Raw genomic sequence first — 10,000 nt, forward strand, 5'->3', positions numbered from 1 at the left:
TCACCATAAATACAGGGTCCAAGCATAGTCAAATCCCAAGAGAACCCTGGGAGAGGGTGAAACTATTTTGCACTCACTTCTTCTATAGCCCTTAGGCTCTGGGATGTATCGGTCTGTGTGGGGCCTATGGAGCTGACATCCCAACACACTAAGCAGCACAGTGAGGTACAGAGGATGGATGGGCAACCTCTGTACTAGAATGGGCTAAACCTCCTTTGAAGACATATCAGCCTGCGGGCAGTGCAGGTCTCTCTCCAAAAACTAATCCCAACCAGAAGACAGGATTCCTTTTTAGTTTGTCTGGACCAGAAAATTCAGGCTGAATAAATAACGACTTGATTAAAAATGATTGAATTATACATACTTTTCCTAAAATATTGTGTCCAGATTTCTATTGGCATCATAATTAACTGTGCTAATAAAATAAAATAACATTTAAAAATATCAGAACATGACAAAACAAACAGAGAGAAGAAAAGGAGTACAAGAAACAAATATAGACACACTTGACTGCCCATTCAAGAACCCCACAAAAAACTGGAAGTCATTTTATATATATACACACATACACATATATATACATATATATGTATACACACACACGTATACACACACACACACACACACACACACACACACACACACACATATGCTTAACCTGTAGGACAAAAAAAGTAAAACAAAAGTAAAAGTAAAAATTGAAAAAAGTTTAAAAGCCTTGACATGACATTATGAGACAGGAACCTTAAACGATGCCATTGAGTTTACTTTCAGCTGGCCATCTATTGCTGGGCACATAGCCTATGCTTAAGAGTAGTTAGTTTCTCTGGTGAGATTCTCCAACAGAGTCTCAACTCTGTACTAGTGCACTGGTACTGGAGCACTTGGAGAAACCTAATTTTTCATTCACAAGTGATTATCACCTGGAGGCACCTTCTGGGCTAGAGATGGGAATATGTGTCCATTTCTTTCAGCTCTGAGACCTCACTGGTTCAGACTCGTACAGGCCTCATGTATGCTGCCTTTTTGAGTACATATGTGCATTGCTTAGAAGGCTTTATTTGCTTGTTGTTTCCACTCCCCCCTGGCTCTTAAACATTTTCCACCTCCTTTTCCACGGTTCTCTGAGCCCTGATGGGGAGGGATTTGATGGAGGCCTCCCACTTAGGGTGGAGTGATCCAAGGTCTCTCACTCTTGCTGAGTATTGTCTGGCTGTGTTTGCTCCTATCTGCTGTAGGAGAAAGCTTCTCTGGTCATGGCTGAGCAAGGTACTGACCTATGAGTACAGCAGAATGTCATTAGGAGTCATTTTATTGCTACATGCCTTTTGTAGAACAGTAGTATTTGTTTTTCCCTAGGTCCCCTCCTTGGCTATCTAGTCTCAATTTCTTGGTCACCCAGGCAAGTGTCAGCTATGATTCTTCTCATGGAGTGAGCCTTATGTCCCATCAGATATTGGATAGTTACTCTCACAGGCTTGTGCCTCCTCTGTACTAGTTACTGGGACTGGAGCTTCAGTTGGTGATGAAAGACATCCACTTATGGCTGTCTCCCCTGTTATTGGCAATTTCACTTAGAACACTAATACACACACACACACACACACACACACACACACACACTTACTTTAGAAAGCTTCTACTATATTAGGTTTCCATATAACCCCTCAAATTATCCTCAATTTTATTGTCCCTCCCCTCCGCATCTTCCCTTCCTCCTTCCCCTCTTCTCTTCCCCTCCCCATTTATCTTCCTGTTCTAGTCCCTACCCCACCCCTAACCACTCATCTATTCATAACTATCTACTCTATTAACTATTACCTGGTCCTAGAGAAATCTATTGTTTCCTAACCACTTACTCTATACTAGTGGTTCTTAATCTGTGGGTCGCAAGCCCTGGGAGAGTCAACAACCCCTTTCACAAGGGTTCCTAAGACCATCCTGGATATCAGATATTTACATTACAAGAAATATCAGTAGCAAAATTACAGTTTTGAAGTAGCAACAAAAATAATTTGATGATTGTGAATCATCTCTGAGATTCTAAAAGACTGTAGTTTGCTTATCTTTGATTTAACAACTAACATCCACCTATAAGTGAATACATACCGTATTTTTCCTTCTGGGTCAAGGTTACCTCACTCAAGATGATTTTTTTTTCCTAGTTCTACCCATTTACCTGGCAATTTCATGACTTCATTTTCTTTAATGATGGAGTAAAATTCCATCATTAAATGTATCACATTTTCTTTATCGTGCATATGCTGACAAGGCACCTAGGCTGCTTCCAACTTTTGACTCTTATGAACAGAACAACAACTAAAAGTGAGCAAGTGTCTCTGTAGAAAGATGAAACGCTCTTTGGGTATATGCCCAAGAATGGCATAGCTGGATCTTGAGGAAAATCGACACCCATCTTCCTGAGGAACTGCCACACCGATTCCCATAGTGGTGGTGTAAGTTTGCACTCCCACCAGCAACGGAGGAGTGTTATCTTTGTTCCATATCCTCACCAGCATGAGCTGTAGTTTGTTTTATTATCTGGTATAAGATAATTTGCATTTCCCTGACAACTAAGGATTTTGAACATTTCTCTAAGTGTTTTTCAGCCATTTGAGTTTCTTTTTTTCTTTTTGAGAATTCTGTTTATAGATCTTCACTTCATTTTTTAATTGGGCTATTTGCTTTCTTGATACTCAGATTTCTGACTTCTTCATATATTTTGGACATTATTCCTCTACTGGATATATAGTTGGTAAAAATCATTTCCCATTCTGTAGGCTACCACTTTGTTCAGATGTTGTTCTTTGTATTACTGAAACTTTTCAGTTTCATAAGGTTCCATTTATTAATTGTCTATCTTCATGCCTGTGCTAATGGTGGTCTGTTTAGAAAGTCTTTTCCAATCAGTTCAAACTATTCCCCATTTCTTTTCTGTCAGATTCACTGTATCTGGCCTTATGTTGAAGTCTATGATCCCCTTGGAGTTGAGCTTTGTGCACAGTGATATGTATGGATCGATCTGTATTCTCCTATAAGCAGCTATTCTAGCTTTACCAGCACCATTTGTTGAAGATGCTGCCTGTTTTTCCAGTGTGTATTTCTAGCTTCTTTATAAAAAATCAGGTGTTCAAAACAGGCATGAAGATTTATGTATGGATCTTCAATTCAATGATTAATGTTTTCCATATATAACATAGCTTAAGACCCATAAATACATTTATTTAATCTTCTGATAATATTAATAGAATACCATTTCTGATCATTCCACATGTATTAAACCATCATCTCCTTAGAATATCAGGACATTACTATAATACAATACAAGCAAAGTACTAACCTGCTACACTATGTAAAATAAATAGTAATGCACTTTGGTATCAGCAGCACCAAACTTATTAAGCAATTATCTTGTTTAGCACTTTCAGTATCAATAGTTTTTTTCCTTACAACACATTATCACTTTGTAAGAATGTATTTGTTTTTGTTAAGAGGTTCTTTATAAATATGAAACACTATTCATATAAGTAGGGGTCTGGCAAACTTATTCCTAAATAAACTGAAATTTAACACATTAACATACTGCAAAGGTAGCTGAAGACATTACATCAATGAATGACAATAGCTGTGCAAACTTCATTTACAAAACTTATAAAAGTAAGAAGTCCATGGGCTAAGGAATTCTTATATCCACTACAGATATTTATAAAAAAAGTTAAAATAACAAAGACAGTAAATTCACCTGTAATCTAAGCAACTACAGAAAAACTGATTAGCACCTTTGGAGGTACCTCTTAAGTACCTTTCTGTGCATGTGTCTGTGTGCTGAGTGGGACAGAACCGGTACCTGGGATTACATTCTACTGTGACACAGTCATGCCAGTAAAATGTCTTCTATTTCATTTTACAGCTGGATAATATCTATCATTTCCTAATGTCGTTGACTTGAGATAATTTATATTTCTGTTGTTCAGTGCTCTTCAGAGATACTAAGTTGAGGACACTAAGTAAGCATTCATCTACTTTTGTTCTTATGAATTGTCTACTAATCTATCCTGCCTATTTTCTATTAGGATATTAAGAATGTTTAAGTGCTAATTTGCAACTGTTCTTAAAGTAAGGCCATAAGTGCTCATATAGACTGTGCATACTTTCTCCATTTCTTACTGTATTGATCCTTTTTCTGTCAGAGAGCTGCTCTATAGAGACAGTTTCAAGGGTTCTGCACAAGCCCTTCTATTATCAATTCTGTTATTTAAGAAGAGCTGACATTCTAAGGTATTCCATGGTGAAAAATTATAAAACTAGAGAAAGGAATACTTTAAATCAGTGGTTTTCATTCTAATGCTACAACCCTTTAATATAGTTCCTCATCTTATGGTGACCCCCCCAACCATAAAATCTTGTTATTACTTCATAACTTTAATTTTGCTACTATTATAAATCATAATATAAGTATCTGATATGTGGGGTAGCTACCCACAGGTTGATAACTGCTGCTTTAAATATTAGTCCTTTGCTGATTTTTTCCCCAGAGTCTATAAAACATTCATTTGTTTTTATATTTTACTATTTTTTTATATCTTTGAGGTTTCTTAACCAAAGACTGAAGAATATCATAGTTTGCTATACCTGGCATTTGCTGGACACATAAGTTTCAAAGATTCTTTTTAAAATGTATTTTCTACTTGCTATTTTTATGTAAGACATTTTTCAGTGTTTAAGTGTTTTCTCTCTGGTGCTCCCTGGGGATTCTAAACAGCTAAATACCAGCAGCACTGTTAACTTGCTTTCTGAGCGGCCTCTTCAGCTTTGGCTTGTGGTTCAGCAGCCTTAGAATGGACAGAGCCTAGAGACTCAAGCACACACAGCAGTTCTGAGTTACTAATCTAACAGTGGAGTACATGGCTTAAATACAAGTCACTGACCCAATGGTTGCTTTTCCTTGGAGTGGGGGGGTTGGGGAGGGAGGAATGTCAGGGGCAGCATGAACGCAGTTAAAGGTTCCTGACCATGTACATGCATGAGCTGTTGCATGGTGACTTATGGCTGTCCATTAATATCTTGCTGGAGACTGTGGGCTAACACAGCTTGGATATTCACCCCTTACACTTGCAATATCCAATGTACTTGCATGCAATGAGCCAGCACACCTTTCCTCTTGTTAATCTATTGTCAGTTCTTTCTGGCAGATTCAATTACTAACCTACAGGGAACACACAGTGAAAAAGCTGTCTGCTGGGTTAATCTGCCCTTTGCAAACTTAACTTCTTTTGTTTTCTTTCCTTTTGCCAGGCATCTTACATTCTAAAGAGAAGATGTACCAAACTGATTAAGATAGGGACAGGAGAAATATCATTTATTAGACCTCCTACTCACTAATCTTTATTTAGATTACAGAGCCCAGAACATCTGTTGCCTATCGATACCATTAGAATAAGTACAAGAAAGCAGACACCTCGGGCCTAATGACTGCTCTGGTGCCCATTCAATGAATACGACTAAAAATATTAGCTCAACAGTGAACCTGTTCCTAAATTTTATTGAAAAAAGACAAAAATCAGAAGGGATTTTCATAACACTATTAAAATATAGTGCTTGCTGTGATTATAAAAATTTGGAAACTATCTAGAACAGAAGATTCTTTAGGTAAACAGTGGCATAAAGTAATAAAATACATGCAATCACTGGAAATGAGGAGGACTGGTGTTAGCATGCCTGGGACACAGCACAGTGACAGAAGAAAGAAGTAGTCTAGGCAAAGAAAATAACTGCCTAAGAAAGTCAAAGCTGCATATGAATACACATAAGATAATATTTTCAAATAGTTTATATTAATATTAGGAAAAAAACATAAAAAGAGTATCTTTGAAAATAGGTATAAAGTATCAATTTATTTTATGCTCACATTAATAAAACTACTTGAGAACATAATACAGGGGCTAGGCAAGACCATAACAAATGTTAAAGAAATATCACTAAGATTATTAAGGAAATGTTATCGTGTCAAATATTTTCCCCAATATAAGTTATGGTAATGCATAAACTTAAGGGTCACTAGTCTAAAAATAAAGCTCTGTAGGCAAACTTTTTGAGTGTAAATCCATGCAGAACATAAAGCAAATTACAACTTAAAAATTTCTGTCATGCCAGAAATAGAACCTAGGACTTCTTATCAAGTTTCTATAGCTGAGATATATCCCTGCCCTAAACTCATTGTTTACAAAATAATTATCATTTTAAAAAGTAATTAATAATTATGTATATATACCAGGTCTTTATACTCAAGCAGACTTATTAATACATACAAAATCTATATACAAAACAAAATATATTCACTTAAGGAAAACAAATGTGTTTAAACATACTGTGGTAGGTTTTAAAATCTCACCTGCTTTACCTAAAATTCCCTTCTTAGTCTAAGACATCAGTAATCCAGATCCACACTTCTAGCTACTTGAGAAAAGGCAACTCTCAGTGAGCCCGAGCTGCTGGACTGGCCCAGTGCTGACATGCAGTTACAGCTCACGAAGCCAGCAGCCAGCAGCTCCACAGAGGCGGTGCAGCTTTATCTCTTGGAGAAAGACAAAAAACTAATAGCTTCAATTCAGCTCAAAGTAAGACTCAGTACACCCAAGCAACCTCATTTCTGACATGAATCCCAGTCACATGTAGATTCAAGGGTTTTGTCACTCTGTCTAGGAAGCCAATTTGGTGACTCTAATAACCTCAAATCCTTGACTGTTTATAGAAACAAAACTAACGTTTTCAATTTAATCGTGGATAGGTCCTAACTATTACTTTTTTTCTCAATAACCCTGACCCCAGGTACAGTAAAATCAACCAAGGCAAACCTGAGCTGAACATCAGTATGTCTGAATTTTAAAATGTCAATGTCTGACACACTTGAGATCATATGAACTGCTTACATTTTAAATGAATATTTAATGTATTTGAAATCTTAAATGAATTTTAAGTAAGCTTATAATACAATTTTTTAATGAACACTCAAGTGGCAATTCTTGTAATGATAGGTAAATGGCAGTTAAATTATGGGAAATAACTAATGTAGAAATGCCTTCACATATTTCAAGTATGTACAGTAAAACCTGAGTGTGCAGAGTCATTACACTGACTTTCCTAAGAGATCTAGAACTGATCTTTCTAAGAGGCCAACTTCTATTTTCTTGTCTTAATGGTATGACTTATCAAAGAGTATGAAATAATATAGTATATAGAAAAAAATCATTTGTTCCAGGAAGAGGGAAAAGTGCACTTTAATTTTTTTCTTCACCTTCTTATTATCATACACATGTATGTGTTTTCACAACACACACGTGTATGCACACACACATACATACTCTATGGAGTTCAGTTACTGTTGCCTGTATATGCATAAGTTTAAGGATGCACACTTAAGTACTGAGAAACCTACAAGGAGTCTCCTTCAGAAGAAAACACTGACAACCTGTAGCTCTGCCTCTGGATGTGGGCAAATAATTCTTGAGGGTAAATTATAACTGTTAAACTAGCAGGGGATTGAAGGGCATGCACATACTAAAGATGTTCAAACAAGTTGAGAAGAAAAATCAGAAAAGTGACTAATGATCTAATGAGTGGCTAAAGCTCCCAATAGTAGCTAATACTCATTGATCCCTTAGCCTAATCTTCCCAAGTAAATCCAAAGGCTACCAAAGGTCCTGCAGAGGCACGGCTGCCCAAGGAAGAGGCAGTATGCCCAGGGAGAGGTCAAGGTCTGGTGGACTGACACTGGAGACAGGCTCCCACATTACTGTCTTCCTAAACTAGAAGATAAATTTAAGTCCATCCATTTTCTGATGCAAACTAATCAATTAAAATTCTTTAAACATTAGCATTGCTACAATCCATCACCTAAGATTTTAAGGGTTTTTCTTTTCACATGAGAAAGAGATATAAACACTGGATCCCTACACCCCTCAAGGCATCAATGGAGCGTCTTATCTGCCACTAGTTGTGCCCACAGAGAAGGAGTGAGGAGCTGGGGGACCCAGAACTTTGGAGAGGGAAAAGGGAAAAAGTGAAGTAGAGGGCTTTAACTGAGGAGGATGGATAATACAAAGAGAAAAGGAGCCAAGGTTAGATAACTGTGAAGATGTTTGAAAAAGCAATGGGGAATTGTATTATTTTATGTGTACCTAAAATTTTATATATGTGTGTACATGTATATGTATATACATATATACATACATACATATATACACACACACATGCATTCATATATATGTACACACACACACATACACACACACACATACATACACACACACACACATACACACAGTTATACTTGAGGTGATGGTGCTTCCAAGGACCACAGACCAGCGGGTCTCAACCTGAGGGTCATGATCCCTTAGGGTCCAAACGACCCTTTCATGGGAGTCACCTCAGACTATCAACAACAGCAGATATAACAGTAGCAAAATTAGAGTTATGAAGTAGAAATGAAAGAATTTTATGGTTGGAGGTCACCACCACATGAGGAATGTATTAAAGGGTCACAGCATTAGGATAGGTGACAACCACTGCCATCGACTATCTAAACAAAAACCCAGTACTAAGCATGAGAAACTTCCTTATGATTGTTGGTCGAAGAAGTCCCAAAACCCCCGAAACAATAGTCTATGGCCACCGCCCTTTGCTGCCTTCCAACAACAGGTAAGACTACTGCTGAAGACAGCATATATTCTGGTCTCAGGACTTGAGGAATCAAGGTAGTAGTACTAACAGGAACTGAAGGCTCCTCCCTGAGACCAGTTCACAAAGTCCTGCAAGCTGCCAAGGGAAAGATACCCACAGTTCTCCCTTGTGAACCACAGTAACAGGATACTACATCAAGGCAACAGTGACATGTATCTAAGGTGGAAACCAACAGGTGTGCCACTGGACTTAAGACCCACTCAATAGGAGGAAACTCAGGCCAAATTCGGTAAACCTGGCCAAGACTCCATGGTTCTAGAGGAGGAGAACCTTCTACTGCCATTTCCTTACATTAATACATCTTGCAACTGTACCCAGAGGCTTCAGATAGCCTTACATAATCACTCACAAATTTCTACCAAGCAAGAAAGCAAGCCAAGAGGAAGAAAGGCCTAACGGAGCAGCTGAGCTTCCAGTCAGTGCACTCTGTGAACTGAAAGGTGTGGAGCCACACTTTCTTAACTGTCAATGAGAATAACTAACTAGCTAGTAGCAGAGCCTAACTGAGGAGGATGCAGTATGAGTCAGGGACCATGGGCTGTGAAACACTCTAGCAGAACATGGGAGAGCAGAAGAATGAGAAGACGCATGGCCATAACTGATTTATACGTTACTAGAAAGCCAGGCTAAAGTTTATCAATGTGCTGTGGCCTTAAAACCAAATACAACATATCCACCTTAAAAGACCTTACTGGAATCATCTCTAGGAATATTCAAAGAATGTTAGCCAACCAAGTAAGACTCATTAAGGTATTTCTCATCTTTTAAGTAAAAGAATTTAAACTATTTTTTAACCAAGGAAAATATCTAATTGACTAATTTTTCTTTTAAAAGGTTTCCATAAAGATTTCTGTACTAACCTGAAATGTATTAGTCGGCTTTGATTATTTTAACTACCACATAATTTAAAAAAAACAAAAAACAAAAAAAACCTTTTTTTTTCCCCAAAATTTACTTGCCTCTACCTAAACACAGTAATTCCCTGTTCACAAACAGTACGAATGAATGTACATATCAGTCTTACGGCCAATATACAGTTTGAAGGTTGTAATACTTCTGTAACAGAAATGCCATGGAAAGATTAAAATCTTAGTTTTAGAATTTTGTTATTTGAAAATATTTGCATTTTGTTAGAAATACAGATATTGTATAGAAAGACCAAATATGCCGGGCGGTGGTGGCACACGCCTTTAATCCCAGCACTTGGGAGGCAGAGGCAGGCGGATTTCTGAGTTCGAGGCCAGCCTGGTCTAGAGAGTGA

General features: G+C 37.6%; 1 protein-coding gene across 3 annotated transcripts in view; it reads right to left on the reverse strand.

Annotated features, from left to right (window-relative positions):
• Nedd1 (NEDD1 gamma-tubulin ring complex targeting factor) overlaps positions 1 to 10,000 on the reverse strand; it is a 43,277-nt gene that overhangs the window by 18,983 nt on the left and 14,294 nt on the right. The gene's annotated exons all lie outside the window — the stretch shown is intronic.

The sequence above is a fragment of the Mastomys coucha genome, unplaced genomic scaffold, assembly GCF_008632895.1.
Source record: "Mastomys coucha isolate ucsf_1 unplaced genomic scaffold, UCSF_Mcou_1 pScaffold4, whole genome shotgun sequence".
In the NCBI taxonomy this organism is placed as follows: Eukaryota; Metazoa; Chordata; class Mammalia; order Rodentia; family Muridae; genus Mastomys; species Mastomys coucha.